At 36.0% G+C, this 13515-nt stretch overlaps 1 pseudogene; it reads right to left on the bottom strand.

Annotated features, from left to right (window-relative positions):
• Positions 1-6093: 6093 nt before the first annotated feature.
• LOC113766552 lies at positions 6094-9219 on the bottom strand (annotated as a pseudogene).
• Between the last annotated feature and the right edge of the window lie 4296 nt (positions 9220-13515).

Here is a 13515-nt window from a genome sequence, read left to right as displayed (position 1 = left end):
ACTCGCAGGATGGAAGGCAAGCCTCCTCTCTTTTGCTGGAAGGAAAGCCATAATCCAGCAAACTACTGCTGCCATTCCTGTTTTCTACTCCCAATGCACCCCCTACCTGCCTCTCTCTGTAATGACATTGACAAGGAGCAAAGAAACTTCCTTTGGGGCTCTACTCCCCAAAAAAGGAAGCTTCACCTGGTCTCCTGGAAAAATATTACCAAACCTAATGACCTGGGAGGATTGGGAGTCAAGCAAACTGCCTTAATTAATAAGGCTTCAATGGCAAAATTCTGTTGGCAGCTTCAAACAGAAACCAAGAAGCCTTGGGCACAAATCATTTCCCGCAAATACCTTCCCAAATTCCATTCCACCCCATTCCTTGATTGGAATCCTGTTAGACGCAGAGGCTCGGTAAATTTCAAATGCATTCAACAAGGCCTCCCCTTGTTCAAAGCTGGCAGCTCTAAAGTTATCAAAAGTGGAGCAAATACACTTGTTTGGCATGATAAATGGCTCCCCCAAGGTACCCTCAGATCCTTGATCCAAGGGCCTTTGACCTTGGAAGACCACTCCATGCTTGTGAATGACCTATTCAATTCCCTTGATGACTGGAATCTGGAAGCCTTATCTATGGTGCTTCCCCAGGATCTTAGCCAAAGGATTTCTGCCATCCCACGGCAGAATTACAACCCCACTCCCGATACCATTAGATGGGGGCATTCCCTTAATGGTAGCTTCTCCTTCAAATCTGCCTACTCCCTAGCTTTTCTCCAAAAATACCCAGACCCAACCGTGCCTAATCTCTCGTGGATCTGGTCTCTGCACGTCCCCACAAAAATTAAACACTTCCTTTGGTTGTTAGCTCAACAAAGGATTCCCACCAAGCAACACCTCTTCGATCGACATATCATCCCTGACACCTCTTGTTCTTTCTGTAACCATTTCTCAGAAGATGCTGAACATGTGGTGAGAGGATGTCCCCGAGCCTTAGAACTCTGGGATAAAATCCAGGCCCCCTTCCTTCACCACCCTTGGCAACCTTTCAACATTTGGCTCCTTCAGAACTGCAAAAACTCCTCCCCCTCCCCTTACGGTTCCATTTCTTGGAACGTTATTCTTGCTTTCTCTTGTTGGGTTCTCTGGAACAATAGAAACAAACTTTTGCTCGAACCTATTAGAGCATGGAAATTTCCTCACATTCAGGCTCTAAATCTTGCTGCTGAATTTGTCGCAATTGGTCCAAGCCGCTCTCCCCTTCCCCTACCCAAAAGCCAGGTCCTCATTGGATGGACTCCACCACCCAGAGGATGGCTTAAATTGAATTCTGATGGATCCTGCTCACCCAACCCTGGTCTCGGGGGATGCGGGACCCTGATACGAGACCATCTTGGTACTTGGATTAAAGGGTCGATTCGAAAGCTCGGCCACACCAACAACCTGATTGCAGAATGTTGGGCCATCAGAGATGGACTCGAAATCGCAAGATCATTGAATACTCAATGTCTGATTGTTGAATGCGATTGTGAAGTTGTCCTTAACATGCTAAACAATTCAATTCCAGAAGGTCATGACCTTGCTCCTATCTTAAATGATTGCAGGCACCTTCTCTCTAATTTCCAGCAAGTGCAAGTAAAGCACATCTACAGAGAGGCGAATAGAGGAGCAGATGCACTAGCAAAGTTGGGTGAAAAGCTTTTGTGTCCCTTTTCACTACTAGATTCCTGTCCGCCCAGTTTAGGATCTATTTTGTCTGATGATTTGAGGGGAGTCTGTTTCCCCAGATACATTGCTAAGTTGTAACCTTTCCTTATTATTTTATGCAAGTCTTTCCTACCAAAAAAAAAAAAATAAATGTTTGGTCAATGCACGATCAATTTTTTTTAACAGAGAGAGATGAAATTTAAAAAACCGCAAGGGATTCAAGCTTCTTCAAATTTACTAGGTTGGTTAATCCACAATCCAAAAAAAAAAAAAAAAACCTCGATTCTAAATTTTCCCGTTTCTGTCCCCTCTTCTTAAATTAAAATTCCACCTCTAAATCAATAAAAGGAAAAAAAAAATTGAATACAAGAATTATTGATAGAATAAAAAGTTACAGTTGGTACTATAGATTTCCATGTCCACGCTTTCAATTACTACTATCATTTCGATGATCTCTTGATCCGGATGTCTTCTGCGGCGAATCTTTGTTGGGACATATTTTTAAAATTTTGTGTCGGTCATGATCAACTATTTGGTGTGGCAAGTAATTGATATAAAATTAATGAGATAGTTGCATGTGAACATGCAAAAACCTACTTTATTCTAATTTACATTCCAAGTAAATCATTATAGAATCAAGTAGAGGATTTGTATGTCCATATAGAACTCTTTCATTCACCTGGACCAAAATGGCAGACCTGCTAAGTAGTTGATCATGACTGACATAAATATTTTGTACAACCTCTATCCCGCCCCATTAATCTTGTCATGTTGGTTTTTTTTTTTTTTTGGAAGCATTCTAAAATACTTTCAAACTTTCAAAAAGTCAAATTATATTACCTTTTGTTTTCAGTATAACATTCTCAAGCCTCGTAAAACCCTCTTATTTATACACAAGAACAATCATTCAATTACTATTTCACCCATTAAAAGTTTCTGAATTAACCAACATGCCAAAAATCAAATTCACAACCACATTGGTGAAATAGAAGAGCACCTAGGTACATAAACATAGCATCTTAATTGCTGGTGCCTAACTAGCTAGACTCGCAAGTACGAGAAGAGGGATTTTCCTTGGTGTAACAATCCCAGGAGCTTCAGTCATATCCAAATCTTCTGGTCTTGCTCCACCAGCCAAGGCAAAATCAAAGTAACATATCAAATTTACAAGTGCAAGTTCAGCTGTAATCAAGGGAAATGCAGACCAGGGCAGCTCCTCCTTCCAGAACCAAATGGGATGAACTGAAAATGTTGCCCTTTAAAGTCCACAGGACTATCCAAGAACCTCTCTGGCTTAAACTCCTCTGCATCTCTCCAGAATTTCAAAATGTATTGGAAAGTGAACATATTGTGAAAATTTGAAAGTATTTTGAATGTAGATAGTACTGTGGAAAAGTATTTGGAACATACTCCTCAGCATCTTTCCACAACATTTCATTCAATGTGGAAAAGTTGATAGGTACTTTTATGCACGTAGATAGTAATGTATTGGTGATTCCAATTTTTGTTGGGAGCATGTAAGACACATATATTGCCATTCATCTTGGTCCAAACATAAAATAGCGGACGGTTAATTGGAAAATGACACATGAATGAGTGATGTATTAGCTTGTGGGGTACGTACAAACTCATTTTGTGGCTAATTTTTTTTTGAAAATAACAAATCCCGTACAAGGGATTTTATTAATGATTTTGAAAAAAGCTACAAGGAGAGAGGGCTAATGATTTTGTGGCTAATGCTTTACAAAGCAAATGATCTATATTAGATTACAACCGAGGTAATTTTTTTTTAGGGTTAATTACAAGAAGTCCTCCAAAGGTTTGGTGTGTTTTGCAATTGCACTCTAACATATTATTGTTCTCACTTTATTCCTTTCATTGGTAGTCAATGCAAACATTTAGTAACGGTGTTGACGGTTGACATCAAAAGAACAATACTATCCTTAAAAAATAATGAATTGACACAAATGTCCACAGGTTTGGGCCGGATATTGCTCATATTTCTTTTATTTTGCATAAAGTTTCTTGTTCTTCTTTAGGAATACATGCCGGAAATAAAAATTGATATTATGCATGTAAAAGAATTTTCCGTCGTGTATTTAACTAACAATTAAATCAAACCATCAAGAAGCTTAGCACTGTAGACCTTCATATTATTGATCAATGTTTTTATTGAAGTAAATATGGTGAAGAAGATGGATCATATACATCTCGTAAAAGAGTATACAGGGCAGCTGCTAATTAGGGTTATTTCGTGGTAACTGTAGGAAAAATATTGTAACAACAACAACCATAAATAATGCATGTATCGAACAACATTTAATCACAACCAACCACGATTTCGCGAATTTAATAAATAGGAATGAAAAGATAAAACATAATCACAATTTACAAAATGCACAATTACTAAAATGTACTCATTGCATCTCCTTTCAGCGTTATGTTTTTACCTTTTGGACGTCTCAAAGTAAGAGTCACAACATTTGTCTCTTTCTTTCTTTGTTTTAGAGTAGCAAGATGAAACCCTATTACCTTTCTTATCTTGTCACTTAGTGAGGTTGTTTTTCTCGCAGGCTAATATCGAACTTGAATTTTAGATTTATGGTGTATATTCATCCAAATTGACCACATCTAAACGCCATAATTAAAGGTTTTCTTGAATGGACGTTTCCTTAAAGATCACGCAAATTATGGAATGGATGGTGTATGTTTTAACAAGGGGACCAGAGAGTCACAATCAATTTGAATTTCATTGAAGTGGGTGAAATTAAAAACGAAAACGATGATTCACAACTTGTTTCCTCGAATCATTGTCTCAGATTTTGACAGTTACGGCTCACAAATCTACAGCCTCATGTATATGTCCGTTTATGCCCGCTAACTTTTGATGCATCCAACATGTCTGTGTTTGGTCTTGTCACTCCTCTGGCCTTCTCATTATTGAAAATAATAATAAATAGTAAATGAAAAAAGATTCATGCATGTCTCGGCTAAAATTGAATTGCCTACTATTAAAAACAAATAATAGCCTACCATATGGGTATCTTGTAATTGGAAAAAAAAAAGTTTTTTCTTTTTGCTAGATTACAAACACAATTTTTCATCATCTTTTTATTTGATCGGTCACATTTATGTCATATATATTACATCACAAAAAGTGCTAAATATTATTCTAAAAGTAAATTTTATATAATTTATTTGAAGATCTGACATGCATAGTCTTATTTCTGGTTTTTATTCTAGTTTCTTAATTTATTTCAGGTCCCTTACTTAAAATCCGTCCTCCTAAACAAGATTGCTTGCACAGCAATGTGAAGGCCACAATTTTGATCTTTTAATTTTGGTATTTCTTTCGGCCCATTAGTTCTTAGATCCATTATAGTCTCATGAAAGCAGAAAATCTTCTAATCGTTTTGAACATTGTGGTATATTATTCTCCGTTTTCTGTTTTTGTATTACATTGCCCAAAGACCTAAATTGGAGCAGTTGATTTTAATTTTCCTTTACACTTGTCGATATACCTATCTACAACATGTGGTACCTATCGTTTATGGCCATCATAGAAACACTCAATCTCAACTGTTTGGTTCAATTCTCAAACTCTTCCCTTGTAAGACTTAAAATACTCCTTGAGAAGATAAAACAAGCACTGTGCCAGCAGGCTGAAGAAACACACGATCATCTTCACCTTGTGCTCTTTCCACTGCAGGGTGGAGAAAGATTCAGGGTTTGTGCTTCACCTTTACAGGCTCTTATAATTGGCATCACTATTTAGTGGATTCGGTCATTCACTTTCCTGCACCTACCAAAATTTGTTGAAGCTGGCCCTGTCAATTAATGTATATTACATATGGAGGGCAAGGAATGGTATGCTGTTTCTGGGACGGTCGAATGGACATTGTCCCACTACACTTATTAGCGTACGGATACCCTAACGGATCGCGTTCTTATGAAGCAGTTCATTTCAAGTTCCCATGGTTCAAGTTTCTGCCTCGAATCTGGCCTTAAGTCCCATAATATTATCCAAGAAAAACTAAAGGTTAAAATTGAGCTCTTGTGAAGTTCAAGTTCGAGTTTGATAAAATTGGTTCGAGACTCAATTAGATTAGCTCAAAATTCAACTCGACTCGACTCGTTTGTTATGCTATATGTGTCTTACGTATAATTAAGTTCACTATCTATTAGGGAGAGAGATGGATTGGATAGTTCGGGAGAAGAAAGTATTAATGAAAGATCTCAAGTTTTAAAAAATTCACTATCTATTGAAGTAATCTTGCCATAATAGCATCTTTGAAACGTTTCAAAATATTTTTGCACTTTTGAAAGGTAAAATCATATTACCTCTTGTTGTCACCATAACATTTTTCGAACTCAAAAGCCATCTTATTTGCCCGCAAGAGCAATAATAAATCATTAAACCTTCATAAAGTTTTCTTAATTGAACTCCACGCCAATACCAAAAGTGATTACCTAATTGCTGATAGTATAATATCTTGCAACTGCCTAATTAGGAAGACTTGCAAGTAGTAGAAGACGAATTTTCCTTGGTGTAACAATACCAGGAGCTTCAGTCATATCCAAATCCTCTGGCCTTGCTCCGCCTGCCAATTCAAAATCAAAGCGGCACACCAAATTTGCAAGTGCAAGTTCAGCTGTAACCATGGCAAATGCAGCGCCAGGGCAGCTCCTCCTTCCAGCACCAAATGGGATGAACTGAAAATGTTGCCCTTTAATGTCCACAGAACTATTCAAGAACCTCTCCGGCCAAAAACTCTCGGCATCTTCCCACAATTTTGGGTCCCTTCCCATTGCCCAAGCATTGATGATCACTTGAGTACCGGCAGCAATATCATATCCCATTATCTTGGACGCCTTCCTCGATTCACGAGGAGCAAGTAATGGAACTGGTGGATGCAATCGAAGAGTCTCTTTGATTACTGCTTTTAAGTACTGGAGATTCTCTAAATCATCCTCTGTGATGCCTGGTTTGCATCTTGGCAATTGTCTCACTGCTTTTTGCAGTTTGTGCATTGCATTTGTGTTTCTCAGCAGCTCAGAAATTGCCCACTGTAGCAATGCAGACGTAGTATCAGTTCCTCCAACAAACATGTCCTGCAACATTTAACACTCCATTACCTAGCTAATTGTAAGGTAAAGTTGTTGTCCTTCCATTTGGGCCTACTTGGATAAGTAAATTGGAAAAAGAAATAAGTTGTCTGAAAAAATGATTTTTTTCTATCAACCTGATAAGCAAACTTGGGTCAACTTGCATTTGCACTTGACAAACATAACGTGATTTGTTCTTCTTCTGCTTCTTCTTCTTTCTTTCTTTCTTTTTATTTTTTTTTATTTTTTTTTCATGTCGGCGGTTGCATGATTGCTACCTTGCCCCAATCACACTCCTTAAAAAAAGAAATAAGATTTATGATTTAGGACTATTGTTGGGCTCCATGTGGTCAAGACCATTTAATAAAGCCCCTAAACTATCAGTGGTTAGCATATCATTAATTTGTAACACATTATTCAAATGGATTTAAAACCAATAGATTCACCATTTGTTACTCCTAAATAAATAAATGAACTTTAATTATAACATATTAAGAGAAATTCATTAATTTTCAATGATTTGAAGGATGTCTCACAATTTGATATATCAATGTATTAAGTGCTAAAATTGATAGTTTAATTACAATAATTTCAAAATATGTTGTTGTTTTACCAAACCATTTTGAGATGATGATACCACAAGTCAATAATGAACACACTACCTTGCACCTTATTTAGTTTTGTTGATTTTTTTTTTCCTTTGGTTTTCATCCTAGTATTCATAACTTATTGATTGTTTGTTTCACCATTTGCTGGTATCATTGGAAATGAGCAAAAACATACAATCAAGATAAAAGAATACATCAAGCGTTTCAGATAGTAGGTTATGAACACTAAAAGTGATTGGAATGGACTGAAACTGCTTGCAATAATGGTGGAAACATATATACAATCACGTTCTTATTTTTTAATTTGAATTATTTATTATTCATAGGTTATTTGTCGAGTTTTTAAAGATCAATTTAGAGATAGAACCCCATCCTAAATCCCCTTAATTTCGCATATTCTATGTAAAACATATGCAATTCCGACCTCAACATACCAAACACTATTCTTATCTTAAAATAGGAGATCTATAAGCCAAAATTAAATTCTAATGAAGGAACTTGCCATAGGTAAGTTAGCCATCTGTAGGGAGTTTAAGCCTTAGAACCAGGGTCCAAATTCGTACCCAACATTTTAAAAAAAAATCAGAGGGTATGATGAATAAAAAAAGGGCAAACTGTTAATTTTGTTTATTATGAAAATAAAAAGAAAATGTATCAGCCCTCGATACTAATTATTCTAGTCTTTTAAAAAATTTAGTCAGCAAAAATGCCTCAGCCTGGACGCAACAAACATCAATTTCTGTATCCTAGGATAGAATAGAAGTAAAGAACAGCAAATCCATATGCTAAATTAAATTGTAATGAGAGAGAACCAAAAAAGAAGAAGAAAAAAATGGCACATATAATTTTCTTTTTCTTGGGATATAAGGTTGACTAATAACTCCTAAAAGGAGTAGCACACTTGTTTTCTGGATTTCAATGGAGAACATCCACAAAATTTCTGCTTGCTGTTTCTTTATCAACAACCCATAATACCGCTTTTCTTTTTCCTTTGCCCTCTTCATTCCCTATTCAAACATTCTTTTCCAAATATTCCATCAAAAAATCATTGACCACTTTTTTCATCTTTGCTTCCAAGGCCATATAACATTATTAATCCATGCAAGCCATGGGATGTAATCTCCAAACGTTAAAAGCACCCCAATAGCATAGTAAAATCCTCAAATATTTCTTAAACTTGCTCCCACTTTCCTCTCCTGAGTACCTTTTTCCAATGGCAACCCCTTGAAACAAATGTTTTAGTAAGTGTTGCCAAAATTTTCATCAATGCGTATGACTGAAGAAGAAGCACAAGATCTCGAACTTTTTCCAACATTATTTCCATCTCTTCCTCTCTTATGTTTCGAAATGACTGAACCCTCTTGTTACTCAAAAGCTGAAGTACACAAATACTTCTTACCTGCCTCCAATATTCGCCATAGGGGGAAAACGTTATGTCCTTGAAATTGTAGAGTAACCTCCCGGCAAAGACTGGTTTAGGCCTAGTAGCAAAGATTAAATCATGAGTTTTCATGACTTCTTCAGCTGCATCAGGGGAGGAGATAATTAACACTGGCTTGCGGCCTAGATGAAGCAGCATTGGCGAGCCGTATTTTTGAGCTAATGATTTCAGAGAGCGTTGAGGGATTGAACCGAGCTGATGAAGGTTTCCGATTATGGGAAGCTTTGGTGGGGAAGGTGGAAGGTTCTGCAACGTGTTTGAAGTAGAATTGCGCCATTTGAGAACATATATGATCACGAGGAAAGGAAGAAAGAAAGAGATTGAATGTTTTAAAAATAATGCTCTAATTTCCTCAATCGGAAATGTGTACATTTCTAAATTATTTTCTGAAATTGAGAACTGCTTTCTTTTCTTTGGGATCCCTACTGCACTTGCCTTCCACTAATACCTGTTTTAAAGATGAATTGAATCAAAATTTGTGAAGAAAAAAGAATCAAAGTGAAAGGAAGCACTGCACATTGTCACCATCAAATAATTGTACTATCGTGATGCACGTTTTTTTTTTATTTGAGATTGAGATAAAAAAACCAAGTTTTTTTTTTTTGAATTCCAGCCTGTAGTATGTTCATCTTAAATTGGTATAAATGAAGACGGTTGTGATGTAATAATATTTAGGTATAAGAAAATAGATTTTGAAAAAGATGCTTAAGAAAAGATATTGTGTATCCGCATGGGCTCAATTCACACGTCTTTACCGAATCAGAGCATAGAAGAAGATATCATTTTTTGCCCTACAATTAACTTGAAGAATGAATCATATGGAAAAGTTGGTTTTCAATTTTAGATATGGAATTAATTGATCCTGCTTTAATAAGCAGAATCCAGAATAGATAGAAAGAGAGAGAGATAGAAATAGAAGAGAAAGAAAAGATTGGAGAAGGAAATGACGAGAGTATTATTACTGGGGGGGTTTTTTTCTACAAAACAGAATGAATCTTTACATCTCTTCCATACATCTGTATATAGCCAGCTATGGGCAGTTGTTCAACTCGATGGATTGTCTAACCGACTGGAGCAGTTATTACGACTAACTTTTGTTACCAACTAGTAAAACTAACTGTCCATTTGCTTGAGTAGCTGACGGGTATTTTACATACGTGCAAGCTAAAAAATACCGAATTACACCCGTTCACTGCAAGTATACAGATCAACTAGTAGTTTAGGGTATATATCGGGTCGATCCCACAAGGAAGAGTGAACAATTACCGGTATTACTAAAGCTTCTCTATTATTTAGACTATCAATGAATTATAACAAATTTATCCTACTGAAATTATACAAAATGACAAATGAAAGCTCCTTAGGTTATGGTATCCCCAACTACTCATGCAAGTGCTATATTTGGATCATTAATTACTACATCTAGGCTAATTATGGTGAAATTTCCTTATGCATTTGAATCCTACTTTCGTAGTGAATCAATTATACTTATAACTAATTCATACCTATTCTCATGGTTATGAAATTAGCTACAAGTTCATTTCTTCAGTGAAATTACATGAAATGAATCACTAAAAACCACATAGGTGCACCTCTACTTTCGTGAGTGTACTCCCTATGTTTAGCACTTCTTGAACTAGTGTTAAGTCTCAATTTTCATTGCAGAAATAACACCTTAGATAATCACAATCAATGGTACCAGATTAATCATGATTTAAGAAGCCAAAGTGCTAAATAACTTGCTCAAATCATAGCAGTCAAATAACCAAATAATAAACACTAACAATTATAGAAAGTTCAACCAAACCCAAGGCTTAAACTTTAGATACACATATTAAACACAAAATCCAGAACTTGTATATTAACTAAACTTGGAATCAAGTACAAAAGATAAAGAGTTTGGAAGGAATACAACCCTTGTCACATGAGCTTTCTTCCTTGCCTTCTTCATCCTCCATCTTCATCCTAATCTAGATAATAAACAAGAATGGACAGACTATACTACACTATACTAAGCTAAACTAACGCTAGAGAGATGAAAGAGCTACATTTCTGCAACTTCAAGCTTTCTCCCGTAGCTCACTCTCTATTTTCCTGCTATGAACTCCAATCTCTCTTCAATCTTGCAATCTTGGCTATTTTATGATGAAAGATGGTCAAGAAATGAGGCCTCCACCTTCCTTTTACAGCTGGAGATGTTTCTCACATGTCTAGCAACGCATGTGAGTTGGTGGAGGTGAAATTGAGTTTTACGCGTACAAAGCAGCCTTTTCTGACCACAATCCGGCCAGGAATCCGGCCACAAATCCGGCCAAATTCCGGCCGGATTGCTACAGTGACCATTTGGTCACTTCTGGTTCAATTTCCAGCTCTGCTCCGATTTTGCATCAACTTCCACTGAACTTTTCTTGATGATAAAAGCTGATTTAGCTCTTTACCAAAACATGAAACTTGTAGCCCTTTGAGTTAGCTTTCCTATGCATCAAGAATCACCTCATTTGGATCTGTGTAGGCTGAGAAATGACCGGAATACCCTTACCTGCTCATTGCCCTGTTCCAGTTTCGACCAGTAGAAATTTGCTATTGTAATTCGGCATTTTGACCTAGAAAACCTTTAAACTGGATTTAGATGTCTTCACCAAAGTTGTAGATATATCTCTTATCTTCAAATAGGTTCAAGAATCATCTCAATCCGATCATTGTAGCTCAAGTTATAGCCGAAATACGAAAATGTGTCAAAACTGTCAAAATACACAAAATCCAAGTAAAAAGTGATAAAAACCTCATTTAATTGAACAAAAGCATTTTATACCAATTATAGCCAAAATAAATCATTTTCTTCCAATAATATACCCAAAGTGACTAAAAATAATATAAAATATCATACAATTATTACGTAAATTAGTCACTTATCAAACTCCCCCACACTTAAATCATTGCTTGTCCTCAAGCAATCCACACATAATCAACTACAATGATTTAAGAGGTGAAACAATATATGCACTTTTGTCAAATTTAATTCCTCATGACCTGAAAAAATAATCATTATACAATTATTCAAATTACATTAAATACTCATAATATCAAGTAAAGGAAAGATAAGTATACCTTAATTCAACAAGTTAAACGTAATCTCTTACCCTAACCTAATTTCACAAATAAGCAAATCACATAGTCGATTTATAGCCTTCCTCCTCCTATAATCATCTTTTTCTCAAAATTTTACAACTAAGAGGGATTTATTCATACTGGTTTTACTTAAATAGTGAGAATGTCTTTTTACGCGAAAATCGACACTTTTAGGTGAAGATCCCCGGTTACTCAACATTTCACTTATTCAAGTTGCTATGCATACTCTTAATTCAAGTACCTTTTTACGCGAATGTCGACATTTGTAGATACCAACCCCCGGTTACTTGGTACGAGAATCATTGGAGTAGAACAATTTTTATTTACTTTCTTTTCTTTTCTCTTTTTTTTTTTTACTTTTCTTTTTTTCTTTTCTACTTTTTTTCTTCAAAAATAAAGGACAATAAATAGATATTCCCTCTTAGAAAATATATAAGAACAATCAAAGGAGGAGTATAACCTTTTATCAACTATATCAATCACTTACTTATAAAATTAAGTAAAGAGAAGAAATTTCATTAAACATATAAAATTATAGGCATAATTTTCCTCACTTTACCAAATATACTTTCTAAAATGCAAAAATCCTAATTGCATAATAACCATTTTCAAGTTAAATGAGGACTAAACTTTCCAAAATACATATAAAGTTTCAACAATTGGAAGAATTAAACACTTAAGGTTGGAATACTTTGGCCCTTTTTGAAATAAAAATGAAAAAATTGAAGAACTTTTGGGCCATAGTGAAATATTGGACAAGATGTTAGAAAAATTTTGACGGAGTTTCCCCATATAAATGGAAGAAAACTCCCTGCCAACAAACCCAATTTCAATCAAATTATCCACATGGCAAATAATTCAAACACAATTCTAACATTTCTAAGCATTTAAATCCACAAAATATCATCACATAGAAAGTATTTGCAAGTTCAAATATTTCCTCCCCCACACTTAAACTTCACATTGTCCTCAATGTGAGAAAAGGAAAATAAATAAAGAGTAAAAGAAAATACTGCTCAATTGAACTTGCGCAATCCGAATCCATGTCCAAGTGATGAATTTCCAATCTTAAGTAGTCCGAAATCCTTAAAACCACAACAGAGATGAAGATCACTTGAATTAGTTCACACAAAAGAAATAAGAAAAATCACTAAAAATTAAACATCACAAGCACTACGGAATAGAAAAGAAAAACTAGTGGCAATGTCACTAGGTGACGAGCACTCCCTCAAGTAGTCGCTTGGTCAGGTGAAGATGGTGGAGTCGGAGGAGCTTCAATACCCAGCTTGGTCTCGATGCGACGAAGACGCTCGGAATTCTGCTTATTCTCTTGGCGGCTTTTCTTTACCTCAGCCTCGACACAAAGCAGCTTGTCCATTATCTTCTTGAAAAACGACCGAGTGTCTTGAGGTGAGGTTGGAGGCCGTGAGGAAGACGGTTCATTTGAGACCGGCGGGGTAGTTGTCTCAACCCCTTGAGCCCCTTCAATTCGTTCAATTTCAACTTCCTCCTCTTGCCTAATGTCCCCTTGAGCACCTC

Source organism: Coffea eugenioides, chromosome 3 (assembly GCF_003713205.1).
Source record: "Coffea eugenioides isolate CCC68of chromosome 3, Ceug_1.0, whole genome shotgun sequence".
Lineage (NCBI taxonomy): Eukaryota > Viridiplantae > Streptophyta > Magnoliopsida > Gentianales > Rubiaceae > Coffea > Coffea eugenioides.
This window is presented reverse-complemented; position numbering and strand designations above follow the sequence as displayed.